This window comes from Polypterus senegalus, chromosome 3 (assembly GCF_016835505.1).
Source record: "Polypterus senegalus isolate Bchr_013 chromosome 3, ASM1683550v1, whole genome shotgun sequence".
Classification (NCBI taxonomy): Eukaryota; Metazoa; Chordata; class Cladistia; order Polypteriformes; family Polypteridae; genus Polypterus; species Polypterus senegalus.
The window spans coordinates 183,660,335-183,678,461 of record NC_053156.1 but is presented as its reverse complement, the minus strand read 5'-3'; the positions used below and the strand labels follow the sequence as shown (position 1 = coordinate 183,678,461).

Genomic DNA, 18,127 nt, shown 5'->3' with positions numbered 1-18,127 from the left:
TAAAGACATTAAAAGTACAGTATTAACTCTATGCGGTCTTATAAACAACATTTCGATTTAAAAGTACGGCCGAAAGAAGAACTGACTCACTTTTTGAGCAACCAACCGGCCAGAAATCGGATTTGTAAAAGAGTCGCATTTCAGCAGTTTGAAGAGAGAGACGATCATTAACAGCACATATTTCGATAATCTACACTTACCAACAATCACAAAAGTATTTTTTTTTTCCATTGTGGAAGAAAAGTGAAATGGCTTACTTTTTAAAAAGACCGCAGAAAAACTTGGAAAATACTGAAAAAGTTAGCGAAGCAAAGCACTTTATGTAGCCAAGTCATGCTCTGTACCGCCTTGGAAGGGTGGAGCGAAACACCCTGGATGTTTGGGAGAAAGCTCATAGATGCGGAGTTGCGGCTGTTCCTCCTCTAAGAGGCAGGGGGACCATTGTAGCGGCAAAGGAGCCTCATTCAAATGCTCACCGCTGTATGGGTAACATCTAGGCAATAGGAAAAAAGCGCCCCGTTATGTTTAACCGAGAGCTTGTTGTGCTATACGCCGACGTCTTATATGTGAAGCCGTTTCTTAGATCGCCACATGTATTTTAAAGTTGATATAATTGGGGATACGTGCTAACCATATGAAACGAGATCAATTTTGCCATTTACCCGATTAACATGGTTAAAATACAGTATCGGCATATAAATAACTTTTTATCAAGTACCACAGACAGCGAGAAACCACTGAGCATTGTGCTGAATGCTTAAGTTTTTAATAACTTTTCTCGCGAGCTTTTAAAGTTAATTGTGCATTTTGGTATATAAAAGAGAGAGTAGTTAGTGGAAAATATTTCATCTAATAATATTGTTCACAGAGCAGCCGAATGTAAAAAGGCTTTGACATTTAACCGATTAACGAGGCAAAAATATAGCATCGAGTTAACATAACAAAGAGCAGGGTCTTATGAGTTTTAAAGGCACCTTATATTTTTCATTTTCAAACCCGGTTGAATAGTGTGGGGCTGGTTTAATAAAATATCTTCTTTAATAATTGTGTGATTTTCTGATTTCATTAAATAAAAAAGCATGAATTGTTACAGTAAATATTTTATCAGCAGCGTACTGTTTGTTTTAACACTAAAGACTCTTTTCCCACCGTTTAAAATTGGCAGCCAAATGGTAAAACCACATGTGGCTTCCTACTAAATGTTTTAACAGCTGAGGTTTAACACCGATGGTGTCCGTGTCCCGTGAGAGAAAGTTTGTGTCCCACAATTTTAAATTGGTGGACAAATGCGGATGCATTGGGGAGGTGTTTCCTGGGTCTAGAAATGCCTATTAACTGTTTCAATAGTTGTAGATTTAAGACCAAAGGTGTCCGCATCCTGTGAGAAAGTTTAGTTCCCAGCATTTTAAAATTGGTGGACATATGGTGAAGATACATATGGCCTATTGATTAGTTTTAACAGCTGAGGATTAAACACCGAAGGTGTCCGTGTCCTGTGAAGTAAAGTTTAGTTCCCAGCATTTTAAAACTGGTGGGCATATGGTGAAGATACATATGGCCAGTGTGGCTTCCTGGGTCTCGATATGTCTATTGGATGTGAAAGAAAGTTTATTTCCCCCGGTTTTTAAAAAGAGGCACACTTGCGTGGACTTGTCTTACGAGCAGGATAAGTGAATATTTCACTTTATATAGAGTTTTTTAGAAAGTTACGTCTATGCAGGACTATGCATGACTAAAAAGCATGATAAGTATTTATAAAATGAGGTTGTGTGTGTCGTGAGCTTATAACTTAGCGTGGGTTTGTGAATATTTTCAGAAAGTTACACATAGGCATAGCTATGACGGCAAGACAAGTGTATATTTAATTTCTTAATATTTAATTTTGAATCTAGTGTTTATAAAATGAGGCCGTGTATGGTGAGTTTATAACTTAGATTGGGGGAGTGAATATTCTATGTTGTTTTTAGAAAGTTATGGCTATGACGGCAAGATAAGTGTATATTTAATTTCTTAATATTAATTTAAAATCTAGTGCTTATAAAACAAAACCACATGTCATAAGTTTATAACTTAGAGCAGGGGAGTGAATATTTTAGAAAATTACACATAGGCATGGCTATGACAGCAAGACAAGTGTATATTTAATTTCTAATATTAATTTTGAATCTAGTGTTTATAAAATAAAGCTACGTGTCATAAGTTTATAGCTTATATATCATATTAACATAAATATATTTTCATAAAGCATATTTTAATGAAGTATATTTTCATAAACCATATTGTGCATATTCATATTTTCATATTTTGGGACGGGGCTTAATGTCAATCAATCATATTTTGGGGCGGGGCTTAAGGTCATCAATCATCCGTTTGACAGTATCTGTCTAGTTAACTACTAGTGTCCACACACGCACACGTATAAACCTGGCCTTACAAGGTACAGTATATTGCATTGTAGTTCAAAATTACCATTTCTTAAATTAACCACTTTCTCCACACAATTCAGAAGAGCTATGGATATGTTGTTGTACATCTACACCGTCGTTTTTGACATTCTAATTGTGAGCATGAGCACTCTCATTAAATCAGGGTGAGTTTCTATTCACTTTAAACATCCAATACATCCATCAATCCATCTTCTGCCACTTATCCAGGTCCATGTCGTGGGGACAGCTGTCTAAGTAATGATGCCCAGACATCCCATTTACCTGCCACTTCCTCCAAGTACATGCTGAGCTATTCCCAAGACAGCCTAGAGATATTATCTCTTCAGTTTGTCCCCAGTCTGCCCCAACATGTCTTCCCAGTGGCACAAAGACGAAACACCACCCCAAGGAATGTTTCCAAGAGGCACCCTAATCAGATGTGTGAACCACCTAAACTGTCTGTTGTCAATACGAAGGAACAGTGTCCTACTTTGAGCTCCTCCCAAACGTCCAGGCTTCTTACCCAATCACGAAGGGTAAGCTCCAACACCTGTGAAGAAAACAAATTTCTGACGGTTGTATCCAAAGTCAAGTTCTTTCTTTCATCATCCACAGCTTGTGGACAAAAGTGATAGTGGGAACGTACATCAACCAGTATATTGATACCTTCATCTTTCAGCTCAGCTTCCTCTTTACCATGACTGACCAGTAGAACATACACATGATTACACATGCTATTCTGATCTGCCTTTTGATCTCCCATTCCATTTTTCCCTCAATCATCAACAAGATCCCAAAGTACTTAAAACTCCTGTTCTTAAGGCAGCATCTCATCCCTAATTCAGAGATGGCACTCCACCCTTTTCTGGCTGAGAAACATGGCCTTGAACATGCTGATCCTCATCCTGGATGCTTCACAATCAGCTGCAAACCACCCCAGGTCACAGATCAATGAAGCTAGCAGGACCACATCATCTGCAAAAAGCAGTGATGCAATCCTAAGGTCACTGAACCAGAAACCCTCCACTCCTTGGCTGCAACTGGAAAAGCTGCCCATAAGAATTATAAACAGAGTCAGTGAAAGAGGGTCCCACAGCCACCAAGAACAAGTCTGACTTACTGCCAGCAATGTAAACCCAGCTTTCATTGCAGTTGTATACTGACTACCTGCAACTGTAGGCCCGGTACCACATACTCCACAAAAACAACCCCAGACCGCCCTCCACCCAGGACACTAAGAGGGATGCGGTTGTATGACTTTTTACATGACTTGTATGACCTGCCTGATGTCTCGCACTCTGGCAATAAAGTCCAACCACTCTTTAGGAGTTTGGTTCCAGAGCCCATGCTTTGTATTGAGGTGAACACAACTATATCTAGACAGTACCTTTGTACTTCCCTCATTAGCTTGGGTTCCTTCCTCACCATGTCTTTAGAATCTGTTTAGGTTACCGGGGATCATTTTGCCAAGGAACTTGCCTTTGACTGTCATCCAAATCACAAATCACTAGACCTACAGGGCTTCTTCTGCAGTTGGTGGGCCAACTCAAAAATGAGTTACCTGAAAGTCAATCAACTCCCAAAACATACTCCAAGGGAACAATCCAATAAATAGAGCAAAAAAGTAAGAAAAATCCTTAAATCCAAGAAAAAACATAATCACAAAAGAACTCACCAGCACGCAGTTTATTCAAAGTACTGCATTTAACAGCCTGTCTACTATTTATAGGACTGGAATCAGTCCTTAAAGGAAGATGAACAGCTGTCTCTGCCTCTTGTGGAAACCATCCACAAAATCTAAGGAACACAGATATAAAAACAAATAAAAACAAAACTGGCAAAAAATATATGACTACCTCTACACATTGTTACGTCCAAATAATTCTCGGAACAATATCCTGTTGCCATCTAGTAGATATAATAACATTATGCTGAAAAAAGTAAGACAGCACTATGCTGAAAAAGTCATTTATATAGTTTTTCCACTCTAAGTTAACCAGTCAATATTCATGAGGGGGACAGAGTCTTCAACCAAAACACAATGGCGTGTAAACAAGTAGTTGTAAAGTCAGTTTTAGAACAAACTGAAAACTAAACCATTACTGGAATCAAGCAATAGTAATAACAATATGAACTATTCATCAGCCATTGACATGTATAGAGAAACGGATGCATAATGACACTGTACGACTGAACCACCTTGATATGCCTGATAAATGTGTTTGCCTGAAGGTTCACCATGGTACAAGTGGGTGAATAGCAAAAAGGCAAAAGTATTATGATCAAGTAGAAAGAGAAGAAAGATGTTAGCCCACTAAGCACTGTTAAAGGAAAATGTAGAAGTCATTAAGCCATGTACTGAGTTAGCCTATAATAACATAATGTGCACAATGATCGTGTGGATCAGGCTCTGTTATTCTACCCTCTCATGCTCAAGTAACAGAAAAATTATTTTTAAAAAAAATTATGCAAAGAAAAATGCTTCAACTGTCCCAATTGCAACATTAGGCTGTGTGTTAGTGACTGGGTAAGTGTATCTTTTCAAGGATCTCAAAATCAAGCATCTACTGAATCAAACATGTACAAAACAAATGTCTCAGTCCAATAAAGTTCATTTTAAAAGAGTTCGGTGAAAATTCAACGTAAAACAGTTATAAATGCCACCGGGGTTAGCCGAGGATCCTGTCCAGAAAAGGGAATGTTTCATTACCCAAATGAGAGGCTCCAAGCAAACAGATGGGCATCCAGACCAGGAGAAAGGAAGGACCCAGGCCTGGAAGTGACAGCTGGAGAGGATGGACAGACAGCTCACCAGAAGATGATGCAGGGGATGTGTTATTTCCCCAGAACGCAGGATGGCAGTAGCCCTCCATATCGCTGCACAATTTGGACCTAGCAGTGTAGACCAGCAACACAGCCCTGCTGTGGATCATGGGTGCCAGAAGGGGGCACTGCAGGGAGATGAGCTCTCTAATAAGGGGCCACACTCCCTTTTCCAGGCGAGTCGAAACTTGGAAAATGTGAAGCAATCTTCAACTGTAGGGGGGCAATGCGGTTCCCTTTATTAAGGACCCAGGAGTACTTCCACTGCTAGGGCCATTGCCAGATGGAATTACTTCTGGATCATATGGAAGTCCCACTTATTAGGGAGCTCATCTCCCTTCAGAGTAAGCATTAGAATCAGGCTGTAAGTGCCAACAGCATTAGTACCGAGCATTGCTCAGAAAATGATATAGGCATGTCTTGTGTAAGCAACAGGCCCAAGTGTTACTCGGGCAATGGTGCAGACACATCTCGTAAGAAACATTTTTCAGCAGCCCAGGGGCCTCATGTATAACGCTGTGCGTAGAACTCGCACTATAACATGGCATAATAACAAAAGCCGAAATGTGCTTACGCACAGAAAAATCCAGATGCGGGAATCTGTGCATACTCCAACTTCCACGTTCTTCCGCTACATAAATCCCGATCAGCGTGAAAAGTAACGCTCGTGCACGTGCTTCATGTAACGCCCAACTCCTCCCAGAATTATGCCTCTTTGAATATGCAAATGAATATAAATCGCCCTTAAGCTCAGCCTTCTGTGAAAAGATAATGGGAAAAGCGCGGGGGAAAATATAAGAATTTCAGTGAATACCAAGTGGAGGCAAAGGAAAAACATACTATTTGTTCAAATAAACCGTGGTATAATCAACAAAAGGAAGTTGATCAAGTGACATAGCGTGTTGGAGAAACTTGAAAGCTCATGTTCACAAAATCGCACAGTGCCGGAAATAAAAAAGAAGTCACATACCAAAGTCGCCGTGAAAAGACGAGTTGTAGCCCACTGTCTGGGTGTCGTATGAAAGCTTATTAGGGTACAGAGAAAAAAAAGGCACACAGTGAGGAAAAAGCACGAAATGTCAACTTCAATCTCGACATTTCCACTTTAATCACGTAGTTTATTTTGTCATCAAAGTAGATCATAAACTTCATCTTAAAATCGTTTAATTAACCAGTTTCTCAAATAACATCGTAATTAAAGTAGCACGTTAAATGCTTTGTTTTGTATTTGATCTTCTTTGTGCTCTGTGTGTGTGAATCAATACTTGCTTCTTAAACCAGCTCTCTTCCTCCGACTGGACACAGAATCCATTACATTTGTGAAATTACAGCTCTCTGAATAACTAAAATACTGAGATGTATACGTGATATAATTGTCATGATGATAGGAGTTAAAGCACGTTATTAAACATGAGTTTCACGCGCAGTGATTGTGTGCGACCTTTGATGAAATAATTTATTGCAGCAGTACTCAGGGGCGGCTCTAGGCTTGTGATGGCACTAGGCAGAGGAAGAATCAGTGGCTCCTTAACCGCCGATGTCAATATGGTATCTTATGCACGGTGGATGGCCACGTCCGTTGCAGACACTGCATAGCCGCCTCGTGCTTATGACACAAACATTTAACTTTTGCCGAAATTTGTCGCTGCATTTTTAGCTGTGTTATTTTCTCTTTCTGTTTTATGTTCAATATATATTGGCGTAGCCGCCACTGCAGTCCTTGCTTTTCTTTCCCTAAATACCCAATCAGAATTGGGGAGCGCTGATTCTTCAAAACGTTTAAGGAACATTGAAATATCTTCATAGTACATGTTTAATTATTCTATCCTTCACGACACTCCCAGTGAAGAATATAGATTATTTAAATGAAGTTAAAGTTTTATCTATACTAATAAAAGGCAAAGCCCTCACTCACTCACTCACTCATCACTAATTCTCCAACTTCCCGTGTAGGTAGAAGGCTGAAATTTGGCAGGCTCATTCCTTACAGCTTACTTACAAAAGTTGGGCAGGTTTCATTTCGAAATTCTACGCCTAATGGTCATAACTGGAAGGTATTTTTCTCCATTAACTGTAATAGAGTTGAGCTGGAAAGACGTGGGGGGAGGAGTTTCGTGTGACATCATCACGCCTCCCACGTAATCACGTGAACTGACCGTTAACGCAGTGCGTAGAAAACCAGGAAGACCTCCAAAAAGCGCTTAAGAAAACATGCATTATATAATTGAGAAGGCAGCGAAACAATAAGAAGCGGAAAGTGACATATACTACCATATTCATGAGTGCTGCTACCTCGGAAAGAAAGCAAGGTGTAAACCTAAACTTTAAATTAAGTTCATAGACAGGCTACGCTGGCGTTTCACATGCCCACAGGTAATGCGGGATACAAGTTTAATGAGAGGACGAGGATATAAACGAGTTTTGATCACTTTGTAACTAAGTTAAAATTGTAGGTTAAGGGGTGTGCTTATGCAAATTCCGAGAGACTATGTTTGTGGGGGATTGACAGTTAAGGCGGGTGGGGGAGTGACGTCATCATCTCCCCTCCCATTCATCTGATTTCGCTCTGAGCTGAGCTCGGTTAACGCCGTCTTCAAGCAACTTCGTCAGACTGCCACCAAATACTCACAGAAAAATCCACAAGTTAATACACACGCTGTCTCTAGAGTTTCTACACACTGAATCCTCCAGGCACTACTTACAAAAGGTCACATTGACAATCGTGTTACGTTATTTTTAAAATCTTTCCTTTTCTTAGCACAAGCACAGCTGAGAAGCTTCATGCATGTGCTCCATAACGTTAAAAATAATGCATTTAATCACACTTTGCATTACAAGCAAAGGGAGCTTTTGTCAATGCATGATTTCCTGGTACACGATTACATTGATCAACGCATCCCGATTCATTTTACCCTCGCACCACCTTAGTTTGAGAAGTATGAAAAAATATGAGGTTAACACAGAAAAACAGATCACCAATTCAAGCTTTATGAATAATCGATTCACCATCAATAATTGTTTTGGTAAAGCCATCCTCCTTCCATTTTATAATTTTTCCGCCACTAGCCATGATTAAATGAACGGTAAAAAAGTAAGAGCGAAGCGAGGGTGACTTACTCAGGCAGGCATATATATGACAGCAACACTCATGACAATGTCAATCATGTTACGCTATTATTAAAATGTTTCCTTTTCTTTTTCATTACTTCTTTAACACACTACTTCTCCGCTGCGTAGGCGGGTATTTTGCTATATATATAATATATGAATTACCTCCAAAGAGCGCTGAGACTTTTGATATCATGAACGTGTGTACAAAAGGGGTCTCCTGCCCAGCAAAAGTCGAGCAGCCAGCGCGAGTGCATAGCTGTGCCGGCCTTTGAGACGCTGACTGCGCTTCTGCCTTAAGTCAAAGTGAGCACTTTTAATTTTTTTCATCCTCCCCCTGCGCTATAGCCCAGACAAGTGCAAACACAGGACCCCTTTTCTACACCACGGCAAAATAATATTAAGGCGATTCACACTTTCTTTTGCACGTATACGATTATGAGGTCCTCAGCTCGGATTTTGAAGACACGCACATGAGTGGAGGACTGACAGTGCCATCACAGCCAATTAATGGCGGGGACGTCTCACCAGTCTACACAAGACCCACCGCGACTGTCCCCAAAAGGCGATCATAACGTCAGCGAACACATCTCTATACTATATAAAAGAAAAAGGCAACTTTCCTTTCTTTACACCTTTTTTCCTTTTATGCCAAACCAAAGCCTTTCTCTCTTAACACTGCAGAGGACAAAAAACTAATTTTCTTTAAATGCAGGTAAGGCACATTACCAGAGGCACAAATTTGAACGTTCACATAGAAAATGTAATTTCAATGTACCTGTACTTCTTAAAACGTTAATATTTTACTGTTTAATAACTTATAGACTATAATTTATTATTTTTCCCTTGCACTCAGTGACCAAACCTATACACACACATATAGACACATACAAACACACACACAAGTATATATATGTGTATACATATATACACACACACACACACATACATATATATATAATTTGTGTGTGTGTATGTATGTATGTATGTGTGTGTATATATGATGTAGATAGGTATGTATGTATGTATATATATATATATATATATATATATATATGTATATGTAGATATGTATATAGATATGTAGATATGTATGTGTATATATATGTATACACTCATAACAGTGACAAAACAATTACGTTGACAATCATGTTACGTTATTTTTAAAATGTTTCCTTTTCTTTCTCTTTCCTTCTTTAACACACTACTTCTCCGCTGCCAAGCGCGGGTATATATATATATATATATATATATATAGTTAGAGATATATATATATATAGATAGATATCAGAACAACACTCATATCAATGACAAAACAATTACATTAACAACCATGTTACGTTATTTTTAAAATTTTTCCTTTTCTTTTTGGTACCTTCTTTAACACACTACTTCTCCGCTGCAAAGCGCGGGTATTCTGCTAGTTTGTATAATATAATAAACATATTTTGCTGCATTTCACCTTAAAAATGATATCGTCATCATATGTAAATACGCGCTTTATAAAGAGGCTCAGGTTGTGCCGTGGCTGAGACAGCGTGTACTTGAATTCTCTTTCCGATCAGCTGCTGCTGTGATTCACACTCAGATACAGTGATATAAATACTCCGAGTGGTGCAGTGAGAGTAATATGGAAAAAGATGATCCGCTGTGGCAACTCATAACGGGAGCAGCTGAAAGTAGAAGGTGCAGTTAGAGTAACAATGCTAAAGCAGTTATAGTATTTGGAATACTAAGGCTATTCCCTGGACAATTAAATTGTTACAAGTTAACTACAATCAGATGCGTTACACTAATAAACAATATGCAGTTAGTTTCAGTGTATTTATAAAGCCCCGTCAGGAAAATAAGGTGTAACCACACAAGAACAGTAACACTTCTTTGACACTGGGTGCCGGCAGTCTGCAAAACCGAGCGGAGAACTTGCGTACGACAAGGTATGAGGTACCGTGGAAAAGTGCGTGACTTTACGCCAAGTGTAGGTTTTATACATCGCGATTTGAACGTGGAAAAGTTCTTACGCAACATTTCTGTGCATACGCACCGTTTATACATGAGGCCCCAGGTGTTGCATGCTCTTTACAGTGATACGAGCAATGATGACGAAGTGAATCTGTCTTCAGGAAGTGAAATTGAAAGTGATTCTGATGAATTCGAAAGTAACGCTTGTGTCAATCGTTCTGAAAGAAAATCCACAAGGAATCATGCTACTATTGTCCCAACTGTGACGACAAAAATACACATTTTGACAATATATACATTAGCATTATCTTTGCATTATTGCTATTAATTATTACTACTATTTATATCATTATACTTCCTACACTTCTGACTTTGTACTGGCAGTCCCCGGGTTACATATGAGACAGGGACTCTAGGTTTGTACTTGAATTGAATTTGTAAGTCGGAACAGGTACATTATTTTAATAAATGCTACTGTTGACCGACTGCATCCAAGTGCTCTGCTAATGAATGATGGGAGTTTCACCTCTCTCTGACCTTTTTATTATTTCTACTTTATTTTCCATGGTGATCGTTTTTCTCTTCTTTTCTGCATCACCAACACTTGCATCAGATTTGTGTTTCAGAGACATTGTTTAAGGGTGAAAACAAAAGGTTAAGATAAGCTCTTCTGCACAGCAATGTACACGCTATCACAGCAGGAAGGCAACCCTCTTCAGCACGTCTGGTGTACTGACAACTTCCTGCTATGTGCGTAACAGTACAAACAGGCTTGCTATTGAGAATGAATGGGGGCAACGAGAGACAGTTCACCACCCACCCACTACACAGTCACCTCCACTTGCATGCAGTATGCTGCCTGCAGCGTCCGCTCACCAAGAATTAACAGGGTGCGGCCAAAGGTGGGTACTGAATCGCACACCACTGCCCCCATTCAACAGGCAGCCACCCGAGGTACACTACAATGCTCCCCTCCACCGCCCCATTCACCCTCAATGGACACTGTTCAGCCACAACCAGGTCACCGCTTGCAGCATTACCAGCTGCACACCGAGAATGAATGGGACTGCCGTTCGAGGGACACTGCAAGGCTGTGTGGTGGGCGGGCAGTGAAATGCCCCACTCCGCCACATCCAGCCTCCGTCCAGTCACGAGCAGTAGCTGCTGCGGCGGCGTGGTGGGCAGGCAGTGAAATGCCCCCCTCCATCCCATCAAGCCTCCATCCTGCACACAAGCAGTAGCTGCGGCCCCAGTCACTATGGACACCGGGTCACCACTTGCTGCGCACCCAGCCACCCACTGAGAATGAATGGGGTGCGACAACCGGAGCTGCCCGATGGACACTACACTGCGCAAGCAGTGAAACCACCCCCTCCAGTCTCCGTCCAGCCACCACTTGCAGCATCCCCAGGCCAAAGATGATGAAGTGGCAGTTACTGAGGAGCCTGCGTCGCATCCCCCAGACAGATGAAGCAGCAGCTGCGGCCCTGTTCGGAAGTCGTATGTCGGAAGTCGGTAAATTGGGGACTACCTGTACTTTGTGTTTTGCATGTTTTACAGTAAAAATATGGTATTTAATAAATATGTAATTTTTCAAGCCAAAAAAGCAGTGCTTTTCACGTTACTGTTACGAAAGTAACAGTAAGGAAGTTAACTTCCATTTTTTCATCCCATCCATGTTTCTCTTTGCACAAATCCCTTAATATAAGTTTAGTAGGAAATATAGCTGGTGCTAAAAATCCAAGTGGGTCATACACTGAATTGACAACTGAAAGAATATCACGTCTTGTAGCAGGCTTATCTCGTAACTTTAACTGGAATTTGAAACTATCAGTTTGTGTGCACCACTGAAAGCCTAGGGCTCTCTCAACTGGAAATAAATCATGGCTTAAGTCTGTCTAAGTACTATTGGTCAACGGACCTATTTTTTTCAGGTATAGAAAACAAGAATGTTCGGCTATTTCTCACCAATTTCGTCTGGTGAAATCCTCCTTTGAAACACTGGGCTTCAAGATTTTTGGCTAATTTTATAGCTTGTTCTTCTGTAGCAACTAGCTTTAGAAAGCCATCAACATAGAAACTGTGAAGCACAATATTCATTGCTTCTTCAGAATCTTTGTTTCTTGCATACTCAGCTGTTCTTCGTAAAGTATAAGAAGCACAACTGGGTGAAGAAGAATTAGAACCAAAAAGATTTACTATTATTTTGTATTCCTCCAGTCTGTCATTTAGATTACCTTCTTGCCATCACAGGAAACAAAGGAGATCAGCACAACCGGCACTAAGATAAAAGCCAAGCATCTAGCGAGAAGTGGCAGGCACCTTCTGTGATCCTGGAAAATGTGAACTCACTACGAAAAGATCAACAAACTGGCTGCACTGGTGAAAAATGTCTGGACCTACAGAGAATGCAGTTTGCTATGTTTTAGTGAAACATGGCTAACAAACAACTAACATCCAAAATGCTAACGTGGAGCTACCCAGGATTAGTACAGTTAGAGCAGACAGAGACGCAAGTACCTGCGGGAAGCAGAAAGGAGGAGGTCAATACAAAGTGGTGCAACTCTGGACATGTAATCATTAAAAGCTCCACTTGCTGCAGGGACATCGAACTGTTGGCTGTAAGTTTGCATCCCTATTACTTGTCCAGAGAGTTTGGACACATCATTGTTGTTATTATTTACATCTCTCCTCAGGCGGATGTGGAGATAGTGGGTGACATCATCCATTCCACTGTTGCTAAGTTACAAACACAGCACCCTGAGGTGCTTGTGCTAATTGCTGGAGACTTCAAGCATGTAACGCTGGACAAAAAAATTACCTGCCTTCTCCCAGTATGTGGATTATAACACCCGGAGTAATAGGACTATCGACCTACTATATGCAAACAAAGATGCATACAGCGCCACCCCACTGCCTGCGCTTGGGAAAGCAGATCATAACCTGGTTCTGCTTCAGCCTCACTACAAACCAAGAGTGAAGACGCTACCACCTACAACCATACGCTCATTCAGGAAGTGGTCCCCTGAGGCAGAACAGGCTCTGAGAGACTGCTTTGGACCTACGGACTGGGATATCTTGCAGGGGTCACATTGTGAGAACATTGAGGATGTCGTTGACTGCACTACTGACTACATCAACTTCTGTATGGACATTGTAGTTCCAGTAAGAACAGTACGCTGCTATGCTAACAACAAGCCATGGATTACAAGTGATATCAAGGGCCTATAGAACCAGAAGAAAAGGGTTTTTTAAAGGCAGTGATCAGCATGAGCTGAAGCGCGTGTAGAAGGAACTCCCGAGTCCAGCTCAGGGCGGCGAAGGAGCAGTACAGGTGAAAGCTGGAGCAGAAGTTGCAGAATAACAGCATGAAGGAAGTGTGGGATGGGATGAAGATTATCACTGGCTGCAACTCGAAGCGGAGTGCCACCATTGAGAGAGACATGGAGAGAGCAAACCAGATGAACAACTTCTTCAACAGGTTTGACCACCCTAACCCACTCTCACCAAGGAGTACTGCACCCTCCACCCATCCTTCTGCTGATACCAGCACAGGAGAGACATCCCCACCCACAATTACAGCAGCCCAGGTAAGCAGAGAGCTGAGGAGACCTTGTGCCAGCAAAGCAGCAGGTCCAGATGGAGTATCTCCACGACTGCGTTGGAACAGGGGAGAGTCCCGAGGCTTTGGAAAACATCTTGCATCACCCCAGTCCCAAAGATATCACGTCCTAGTGAGCTGAATGACTTCCGGCCTGTCGCTCTGACGTCACATGTGATGAAGACCATGGAGTGGCTGCTGCTTCACCACCTGAAATCACAGGTCCACCACACCCTTGACCCTCTGCAGTTCGCATACCAGGAGAAGATGGGTGTGGCGGATGCCATCGTCTACATGCTACACCGATCCCCCTCCCACTTGGACAGAGGCAGTGGTGCTGTAAGAATTATGTTTATGGACTTCTCTAGCGCCTTCAACACCATCCAACCTCTGTTCCTTAGGGACAAGCTGACAGAGATGGGAGTAGATTCATACCTGATAGCATGGATCGTGGAAGATCTTAAAGACAGACCTCAGTATGTGCATCTCAGGAACTGCAGGTCTGACACTGTGGTCAGCAACACAGAAGCGATGCAGGGGATTGTACTTTCTCCGGTCCTGTTCAGCCTATATACATCGGACTTCCAATTCAACTCAGAATCCTCCACATGCAAAAGTTCTCTGACGACACTGCTATCGTGGGCTGCATAAGGAGTGGGCAGGAGGAGGAGTATAGGAAACTAATCAAGGACTTTGTTAAATGGTGCGACTCAAACCACCTACAACTGAACACAAGCAAAACCAAAGAGCAGGTGCTGGATTTTAGGAGGCCCATGACCCTCATGGACCCCGTGATCATCAGAGGTGACTGTGTGTAGACAGTGCAGACCTATAAATACCTGGGAGTGCAGCTGGATGATAAATTGGACTGGACTGCCAATACTGATGCTCTGTGTAAGAAAGGACAGAGCTGACTATACTTCCTTAGAAGGCTGGCGTCCTTCAACATCTGCAATAAGATGCTGCAGATGTTCTATCAGACGATTGTGGCGAGCGCCCTCTTCTACACGGTGGTGTGCTGGGGAGGCAGCATAAAGAAAAGGGATGCCTCACGCCTGGACAAACTGGTGAGGAAGGCAGGCTCTATTGTAGGCACGAAGCTGGACAGTTTGATATCTGTGGCAGAGCGACGGGCGCTGAGCAGGCTCCTGTCATTAATGGAGAATTCACTGCATCCACTGAACAGTATCATCTCCAGACAGAGGAGTAGCTTCAGCGACAGATTGCTGTCACTGTCCTGCTCCACTGACAGACTGAGGAGATCGTTCCTCCTCCACACTATGCGACTCTTCAATTCCACCCGGGGTTAAACGTTAATATTATACAAAATTATTGTCTGTCTGTTATGCCTTCATTGTTAACATTCTTTAATTTAAAATTGTTCTTTATCAATATGATGCTGCTGGAGTATGTGAATTTCCCCTTGGGATTAATAAAGTATCTATTTGTCTATATCTTCATCTGGTACTTTTACTTGGTCAAACACTGATTTAATATCTTCCATTAACACTAGAATTACCAGAACCTACGAAAAAACTCATAGGTCCGTCCCACCTTAAATCACTTCTTAAAACCGTTCTCACCTCTCCGCCAGTGTCTTTTGTTAATCTAAATGTGCTGATAAAAGAAAAGCTGCAAGTAGTCGGCTATTCCATCCCCCCAACGACTTAGAACGTGCACAAACTTCTCCCAGCTCATGCCTTGATTGATTATCTGGGAGTGAAGTGGAGTTTAAATTGGAAATAATAGATCATTATTTGGAATACACGCATTTCACGTGTGTTCCATTTCTACAGTAATCCGTGTAAACACATTTTTAAAACAGAAAGGTTTTTCATATATTAGCAGTAAATGACAAAATGTAGACATAAACTATATAATGTATGAAGCCTGAAGTCCAAATTTTAAACACTTTCACAAAAGGTACAAATATAACAGAACAAGCATGCTTTTATTCAAAAATATAACTGCAGAAAAAAGCCGCCTTAGCATGTCACATTGACATATACATACTACAGCTGCCACGGTAGCGTAATGGTATCAGCTGCTGACTAGTATTTAAAAGATCATGAGTTCGATCCCCACACAATTCAGTTTTGAGAAGTAAACAGCTCTTATTCTTACAATTTTAGAATAAAAATATGCATTTGATTTCAGTGTGTAACAGCAAATGTAATTTATGATACTTGTAAAGGATTCTCTCAGTCGTTTTCAGGATCCTTCCCTACCCCCACATCTAAGAATGCTGTTTTCACATAAAGCGTACTTGTGACTGCATTCTCGTACCAATGGTTGCGAACTGAAGTGCCTGCGTGCACTTTTCGTAACATTACACGTCTATTTTTTGAGCATGCCCGTGTCGCTCAAACACAGGAACATATGTTGGTGTACAATTATAACAAAACAAATGCACTTTTATTCTAGACTATAAATGAAGAAAAATTAAAGCAAGTTACAGTAGGCGATTGATACGACAGCTTGCGTGGTGCAATGCTAAGAACTGCTGATTTCCGATCCGTGCTATATAAAATCATCACATTCAAATATTAACAATTCCCACACACCCTTCCTACATTCACGACACGTGTACTTGTTGCAGTGTACACATCTCTACTATGCTATGGTTCCTATTACAATGAATGAGCACTTGACACTGTACTTTCTTCCCTATATAAATAACATTTGAGTATAGCGCGTCTCCAAATAAATCACATTTGAGTTATAGCGCGTCTTTATGTAAAAACAGCATTGTCAGATGTGGGGATCGTAAACGCGACTGAGAGAATGGAACTGAATAAAAAAAAAAGCTAACCTTTACACTTATCATGCATTTACAGTGGCTCTTACAGACTGACTGAAATCAAATGTATGTTTTTTTTCTAAAATAGTTTAGTACATACAATATTATTTGAAAACGAACAGCTTCAGATTGGGTTTGAATACACGCTGACGCTGTTACAGAAGAAGTCAGCTTATTCAGTGCAGCAGTTTCAACGCACAGTACATGCAATATTATTTCAAAAAGGAAAAGCGTCAGATTGGGCGCATATTCAAACTCGATCTGAAGCTGTTCGTTTTCAAATAATATTGCATTAGTGCGATGATGTTTTCACATATATTGTCTCTTTCATTCATCTTGCGGTTTGTATTCAGTGACCGCGTGTTTTTTCCCCGATCTTGCCAGTTCGCACATGTTGCTGTATGGTGGTGTTTCTTTTGTACTCCAGGACACGCAGAGGACAAAATAGTACAGAGCAGTAAGTTCAGCGCTATATGCAATCAGACAGACAGACAGAGAAGGCACTAGATATATAAATAAACAGGGAAGGCACTGTATAATAGATATATAAAAAACAGCTAAGGGGATAGATATATAGATAGGTAGGAAGGAAAAGCACTATATGATAGGCAGACAGGGAAGCTCCTATATAATAATAAAATTACTGTTATTACTATATAGATATACAGGGAGTTCAAGCAGGCAGGCAGAACGGCGAAGGTTAAAAATAAATACATTTCTCCCCAGCGGAGATTCAAACTCGGATCTCTTGAGGTACAGCAAGTCTGCTGCGCTCTAAGTGACGAAATCTTACAAAAAAACCACAGAAACTGTTGTAAAAGTCTTTAACCTTGTATGAAAGTGTATATTTGCTCTTTGGCTGTCAGGCTTCACACATTTTATAGTTTATGCCTACATTTTGTAACATTTATTACTAAAATATGAAAAAGTTTCTGTTTTAACAATGTGTTTGCACAGATTACTGTAGAAACGGAACACACATGAAATGCGTGTGTTCCAAATAACAATCTATTATTTCCACTCTAAAACTCCACTTCACTCCCAGATAATCGAGGCATGAGCTCGGAGAAGTTGGTGCACGTTCTGAGTCAGTGGGGGGATGGAATAGCTGGCTGCTTGCAGTTTGTTTTTATCGGCACAATTACAGGACAAAGGTGGCTGGTGGAGAGGTGAGAATGGTTTTAAGAAGCGATTTAAGGTGGGACGGATTTACGAGTTTTTTCGTAGGCTCTGGTAATTCTAATGTTAAAGAAAACTGGCTGCTCTCTGAACTTTGTAAGAACTCCATTCAGAATATTAGTTAGGTCTGGTCCTTTCAGTAATAACCCTAGGTTCATGGCTTTGCTGTCAAAAACCACTCTAATTGTATTTTTCTTTGGATGATATATTCCATGGTGAGGAAAGTAC

At 41.0% G+C, this 18,127-nt stretch overlaps 1 protein-coding gene across 1 annotated transcript in view; it reads right to left on the bottom strand.

The window, feature by feature from the left end:
• The window catches only part of LOC120526634 (kinesin-like protein KIF13B), a 655,733-nt gene that overhangs the window by 509,192 nt on the left and 128,414 nt on the right, over positions 1–18,127 (bottom strand). The window lies entirely within an intron of this gene.